At 39.0% G+C, this 7,655-nt stretch overlaps 1 pseudogene; it reads right to left on the bottom strand.

Annotated features, from left to right (window-relative positions):
- Nucleotides 1–1,014: 1,014 nt before the first annotated feature.
- On the bottom strand, nt 1,015–2,890 carry LOC100956498 (annotated as a pseudogene).
- Between the last annotated feature and the right edge of the window lie 4,765 nt (nt 2,891–7,655).

Raw genomic sequence — 7,655 nt, 5'->3', positions numbered from 1 at the left:
ACACAGATTATCGATCTTTCTTTCTTCTTTTCTTTCTTTTTGGAAATTGACAATTTTAAATTTTACATTTAAGTTTATGTAAAATGTGTGAGGTATGGGGTCAAAGTTCAATTTTAGGTAGATGTTCAATTCTTTTAATATTATTTGATGAAAGTGCTATACTTTTCTCCATTAAATTACTTTTTCACCTTTGCTAAAAATCAATAGCTCAAATGTTTATAGGTCTACATCTGACTCTCAATTCTGTTCTGTTGATGTGGGTATCCAACTTTTCACCAATACCACACTGCTTTGGTGACAATGGCCTTAGAGTAAGTCTTAAATTAGATTGTGTGAGTCCTCCAACTTGTTCTTTTTTCTTTTCTTTTTCGTTCTTTTTTTTTTTTAACCTCAGAACAAGTTTGGGAAGAGTTTCTCATTTTGTTGCAAGCAAGTCCTTTCACAATTATGGTTTCAGAGATCTAGTAGTTTCCAAGATCTCAGTGTCCAAAAGTGTATCTCAAAATTAATAACAAAGCCAAACTCACACTAAAAAGGAAATAGCTTTTAGATTGGTTTAGAATGTACAGCCATTGATTTCAGCTCTTCTCAGAAACAGACCCACCACTTTCTTGGAAAACAGGTCAGATGGAGTCACTGCCCATGGAAAGAAATGTCTTTAAAGAAGCTACTCATCTGGACAAGAATATTTACTTCTTAGGAAATACAGTAAGGTAACAAGTCCCAGCTGGCAGGGGATGTGGCACAGCACCAATTTCACAGGAAGCTTATAGATCCTGGGGTCAGAGTTGTTGGCTTATGGCACACAGAATAAAAGCAGTCACTGGAAGTGGGGAGAGAATGCTGATGGGCAGGGAGCCTCTCCAGAACTGTCCAGCCTTTTAACTTCCTGAGAGGAGAGAGGCTGTGTTCTGTAGCATCTTTGGGAGAACATCTGAGATAGTTCAAAAATAATAATAAAACCCCTGTATTCTTGTCCAGAAAGTTCATGTCTGAGAAGAAGGCAGGACCTGGTCAGGGTTCCCACAGGGGACGGCGCCAGCCATCCACTTCCATCTCCATGTGATATAAGACATCAGCTTTGTGGTCGGTCCACCACAGCGCCCCAGCCCATGTCGCTCTAGGGCAGTAGGTGAGGTCGTTTGGAGGGTACTTGAAGCAAAGTCCAAAGTTAACAGAAACTATGTAGCTCTTGTACAGTGAGATGGCTGGAAAGTAAACCCCCTCAAAAACATCTATGGAAGTCACACCTTGATTGACAGCATTTTTATAAAATATTATCTCACTATGGGGAGTCTGCTTTAGGCTCTTCTCTGATTTATCCACAAAGTCTTTTTCTTCAAAATACAAATAACTCTTGAACTTTATTAAAGCCTTAGCTTTATAAGTATTGGGCAATGACCTGGCTGTCTCTGTGTCTTCAGGAAGGTTGATATAAAATCCCAGGATGTCTCCCTGTCCATAGCCAGAAGAGTAGTGCTTCCCAATGGACTGGTGGAACTTGGTTTCCTTTTTGCTCTGCCAAGAATAGCTAAATTTATCATGACCTAAGGGAGCTTGAAGAGTACCTAAGGGCTGAGACTAACCCAGGCTGGCAGCAGTGTCCAGTGGCATCTCATCCACGGTGACTTCAAAGTACCAGGCACCATTCTGTATCCCAAGCGAGGGCCGCACCATAGAGTAACCCTTCTCTCCAACCACAGACAGCCAGTCATCAGAGATCTTTAACTTAGGAGCTCTGTCATGTAGGGACAACAAAACCTGATCATACAAGCAGGCTCTGAAGAGGTCTAAGGAATAGGTTTTCCTGCCCCACAGTCAAGTTCAAGCTTCTCAGGGTCAGGGTGTGGGATCAGGCTCAGCTAGAATATACCAATAGCCATCTTTGTTAAATGGGTGTTCCGAGGGATAGTAGCCATGAGGAGCAAGGTGCTGAGCAGAAAACAAAGGATCACTCCCAGCCTTCTTGGTGGTTCCTGTGGGCCCTCCATCCTGCTGTTTGAGCTTAGCTCCTCTTCCTTTTCCACTGCTGCCCACTGCAATTCCCCCATTTAGATTCCCACTGGTAGACACTGCACTGCTTTGTTTTTGGCTGTCATAAGTAGGACCAATGTTACTAAGATCCTGATCCCAAAGTCCAAACTTGGGGTAATCTTCTTCTGGGTCTTTGCTCCCAGGATCTGGGTGTTCCTTTACCAAGAATACATCTCTTTCTTTACTCATTATTTTAATGATGTTATTTGGCCAACTCATTTTCCTGTCTGGTTGTCATGCATTCCCAGTATTTATCAATAAATGGTAGAATATCCTTGTCTTTGGAGAAGGTTTCTGGATGTTTCGGGATGTTTGTCCTGTGTTCTGGACTGCCATGTTAGGTGGGCCAAAGCACTAAGGCACATTTCCTTCAAGTTTGCTTGCTTCCGTTGGAAATAAGTATTCCCACAATGATGGCTACATTGCAATGAAAACTGTAGTTGGTCAGGAACAGCAGACAGGATGAGGTATCTATGCTAAAGGTGTCCTCAGTGAACCACTTTGTACATACCCCACGTTGGAGTTCTACCTCTCCCAATTGTCAGCTATTCTCTTCATCCACTGAGCCGGCCTGAGTATCCATCACCTCTGAAGTAGCCCCAGCCCCTTCTAGTGCATCTTTTCCACTGGAGGATTCAGTCTCCAAACCACCACTTACATGGACCATGCTTGCATCCCCACTTTCAGCCTCTCTGGAATTGGGCTCAGCTGCTGAAGCAGCTGACATCCCCTCCCCAGGCGGAGCAGCCACCACCGGCTTTATCTCCCCCTCTTCTCCCGTAGTTGCACTTGCAGCCGCTCCTGAGCCAGGTTTAACAACCACTCCTGGCCCAGGCCCACCTCCTGCCACTACCATGGCTACCCTCAGACTTCTCTCAAGAATACCCCAACTTGTTCTTTTTTCAAAATTGTTTTCATTACTGTAGTTCCTTTGCCTTTCCCTGTGAAATTTAGAATCAGCTTGTTAATTTCTACCAAAGAAATGCTGTAAGTTTAGATTGGAATTGTGTTAAATTTATAAAGTGTAATTTTTAGGACATAAAAAAACTTACACAAAAAACAACTAAAAGCCCTAAGAGCCAATGTACAGTCAATTCACAAGAGCTAACATTCCCCTTTGCAAACTTGGCATTTGATAGTTACATAACATCTCTCTTAAAATAGTACCCACTGAATTAAGTATTGGAGAAAATACTGAGATTACAGAACCTATTTCTTGTCTAGTGATGAATCTCATCGTTAATCATAACTTAGTTTTCAGATGTACAAATCAGCTGAATACGCCTTCAAAGTCAGCATACTTTGGTATAAGAAGATAGCTCATCCTACTAGCATACTGTGCTCACTTGCCTCACAGTAGCAAACTTCACACTAGAAACGTGACTCTCTGTACCCACAAGGACTGAGTGGTGTCACACTGAGCACCACTGTTCCCTGTCGTGTTCCTGTTTCTCCTATTTGAAGAGATAACACAGCTGCTTAGGGACATAAGCTCCAAATGAAAATATAAGAGAGAGTAATGTAAGGGGATATTCATATCATATTGGACTAATTCCTAATCTCAAGGAAGTTTATGAAAGGAAGTCTAAAATTCATGCTCAGGGGGCTCAAAGATCACGACCATGTTGATATCACAGAAAATGATAGCACCCTTTCCCAAGTTCACCTGTACTCTGTTTCTTCCCTTTAGTTGAATTGATGAACTGCCAATTTTCTTGGATTCCTGGGGATTTCCCTTGAAGAAGTTGTAAAAATCTTTAAATAACACTAAACCAAGTACCCACCCTTTGTTGACATGGGGCTGGCTTATATCTTGAGAAATTTTCAAACAAATTCTGTGGATAAATGTATAGCAGCATGTTTTGTGCATTGAAGGGGAAAAATAATTTTATTTTCTTATTGTCACATGCTTTCTGGCATCATTTTAAATTTATTTATAATATTGCTGTCATTAATATTATGTTCATTTAGTTGAAATTATTTTGTTTCTCTCTTTGGAAATAGAGCTTCTCAAGACTGATAAATAATAACACATTATATAAGTGCTGTGGATTATTTAACATTCTGATTAATGAGAGATTTTTCTACCCCAAACTGACAATCTTCAGGTCTTTGCAGATGTAAGCTTGTCAATCTCAGATCATGAATAGTATTTACATTTGAAAGATGAATCTGATACATTTGTAAAGTAGTTAATTTTTCCTTCAAACCCGTTTCATAAAACTACTAGTTGAATAATCAGAAGGAAACTTTCTCACTGAAAACTGATGTCTGTATGGCACTGAGCCAGACCAGACCACAAGCTCATACAGGTTCAAAGATTTTTTGAGAATATCAATTCAGATTCTCCTAGGGTTTTCCAGCAAATGGGAATGGCAAAGATTATAAGGGGAGTGGAATTAATTATAAGTGAGTGGACTATAATGGAAATAAAACACAACTCCCTTTGCCAGTAACCTCACTTGTTCTAATATAGCATAAGGTGCTCATCCAGTCCCAAGGGCTGGACTCTCAGGCTCTCTTCTTAATATTTTCCTCTGGATGGTGAAAGGGACCTCAGCACTCAAGGCTCCATATTATCAGCACATGAGGAAATTCTTACTGTGCCCAGTTACCTGCTTCCCACATCATCAGCTTTTCTTATTAGGGCACTAGGCTGGTCCATGACCTGACACAGGTGTTCTTCCTCCAAATGTGCTGCATTTGGAGTCACAGCCACTTGGTCCTCATTAGGCTGCCTGCTGCTCTTTGTCAAGCATCCTTCCCCTGGCTGAGATTTTGCTAAGCTTTGTTATTGTTTTAAGAGAAAGACATTCATAACAAAGTATATTTAAACACCCAGATTCCTCAGCCTTGTGGCTAAATTTTAAATAACCTAAGAGGCTAAGAAAGTTTGTAGGAAGCTAAGATGCAGACACAAAAAGAGCAATTGGGTAATCATAGTATAAATTAAAGTCTGATTGCTTCTGGATTTTTTTGTAGAAACAAGTGTTTTTTAAAAAAAATACTTCATGCAACCCCAGTATCATCAAACATAATGTGAAATAATAAAGCATCATAAGAAAAAGGGACTAAAAGATTGGTTTCACCATAAAATGGCTTCAAGTGCTAAAAATTTCTATGTCCTTAGATTCTCAGTCCTTCGGCCACCTTAGTTATAAAGAGAAGTAAAATAAATGTCCTGGAAACCTAGTTTATCCAATCAAATAGAACAGATTAAAATCAGATTATAGCCTTGTGAAGAAGTATTCTTTATAGTGTCAGGAACTCCCCATCCTCTCAATGCATGAGAAAGATCCCTCCTTACTATGAGGGAGTTGCCTTCTAAACACGTGCGGGCTTGATGCAGTCAAACATCTTGACGATTACCTTCACAATGATATAATATTAACCCTGAGCATGTAAAAGAGGAGATAAAGATGGATGGCAGTAGAAAAGTGCTATTGTTATTTGGAAGGAGAATAACATGTAGAGAATGCATGCAAGAAGGGGATTGCTCAGTGTGAGCAGAACACCAGAGTTCAAAACTAGGAGAGACTGGAAGGGGCAGCAATAAGCAAAAGATTTGAGAGACCAGCCTCTCCACGGTGTCCATTACTGGAGACAGTAGTACTTCATGGAACCTAAGGATAGTGGCTTTATGAGGAAAAAGAGAAACAAAGAGTACAGACAGTTAATTCACTTCCATGGCCAGCTGCCATGAAAATATAGAATGTAAGACTAATATGTCAGTATTAGCACTGATAATGAGGAAAACTGACACATACCAGATACTTGGGAATTTCTATCACTGATGGAGGGCCAATTGTAACTTTCTAAATTATCAGGTACCTAGGCAGTACACACAGAAGACCTTGAAAAAAAGCGTCTAATGCCCTGTGACTAAGATGAATGAGGGTAAGATATGGGGCAGACAGCACAGCAAATAAAAATACGTGTGGATGAGCTCTGTCTGGAGCAGATGGCCCCAACAAGCAGAGTTGGCAGAGTGGGGCTTTCTTTGAAAGACATGGAAAAGATACTGTAAGTCAAAAGGAAACCATCTGGAGAAAGCAGAGGAAATGCCTTCCCTAAAATAGATTCACTACAAGAAGAAAAAGCTCATTTTATACAATGTCTAATTTGGGTTCTCAAATATATATGTCAAATATCAAAAGAAGTTAAGAAAAGTCAAATTTCATGAAGGTAAAAAATAAAATTATTCAACTAAGACTGGAAGAGGAGCAGTGAACAGCAGACTGGATACTGCAGAAAATTCACTTTAGTGTTAACAGAAGAAAAGATCCAGAATTTATCCAGAGGTGAAGGATTAAAAAGGTGAAAATGACTTTTAGAAAAGATGAGTTTGATGAAAGAAAAATTCTAATTGTCCAATCTGTGTATAAGAAATACTGGGATGATAGAAACAACAAATGAGAATGGGAGAGAAGCAAACAGGATAAGAGGAAATAATTTTTAAAAAGTTAAACTAATACAGTCTGAACCTTCAAGAGCAGAAAAGCTCCCCACAAATCACTAACTCAAGAATAGATTTTAAAATTTTATTTAACTATTTAAAGACTACCTATATCCATCTAAAACATTATGATATAGTTGGCCTTTGAATAACAGAGGTTTTAACTGTATGCATCCACTCATATACTGATTTTCTTCTCATTCTGCCACCCCTGACATAGACCAACCAACCCCTCCCCTTTTTCCTCCTGTCTTCAGTGTCCTTACAAGGATGAAGACCTTTGTGATGATCTGAGTCCATGTCTTAAATAGTAAATATATTTTCTTTCTTTCCCTTAGCTTAATTTATTATAAAAATGCAGTATATAATATACATGACATATAAAATACATGTTAATTGACTGTTTATGTTACCAGTAAGACTTCCAGTCAACAGTAGGCTATAAGTAGTTATATTTAGGGAAATCAAAAGTTATACATAGATTTTGAACTGTGTGAGGGGGGTGGGGGCCCGGCTCCCCTAACCCAAACACCGTTCAAAGAGCAACTATAATTTGATGACTCTTTAACGGCAAAATACTACTCGAAATCTTTCCTTTTGGGCTTTACATTCTAACAGTATTAACTAGTTAAGATCATTTCAAATGGCTTTTTAAGAACTACACTTCTTTCTGACTCAAAAGCAGATCCACATTTAGCCCAGGTGCCAAAACGAATCTACCTGAAACCCAAGAACTTTGATAGGACAACAAAACTAAACTGAAACAAAATCTAATTAAGTAAACTAAAAATATTAAGCTAAATTAGTTAAAAAGTACAAACCAGAGGTGCTGACTCCTTGCTAGTAAAGAAATTGAGAAATTCAATCTAAGCTTAAAAACAGTTCATTTATTTGAGATAAATGAAAAGGAAGAAAAGCTTTGGCAATTTATTCCACTCAAAATGGAAGTTGGTGTTCCTAATGTTGTATCGTGGAAAACCATATACTGTTAATATCAGCGTCAGGGTTTCTTGACTGGAAAGAATGTAACCAGAAGAGTGGATTATGACTGCCTATCTCTTTAACCTTGTGGCAATTTATGGGATATTGAGAAGAAACTCAAGTTGCCTAAGTAGATTGAGCTAAAGGCAAGAGGAATCTTGACCTGTTTTTTTTTTTTTTTTTT

Source organism: Otolemur garnettii, unplaced genomic scaffold (assembly GCF_000181295.1).
Source record: "Otolemur garnettii isolate 467f Iridium unplaced genomic scaffold, OtoGar3 scaffold00052, whole genome shotgun sequence".
Classification (NCBI taxonomy): domain Eukaryota; kingdom Metazoa; phylum Chordata; class Mammalia; order Primates; family Galagidae; genus Otolemur; species Otolemur garnettii.
This window is presented reverse-complemented; position numbering and strand designations above follow the sequence as displayed.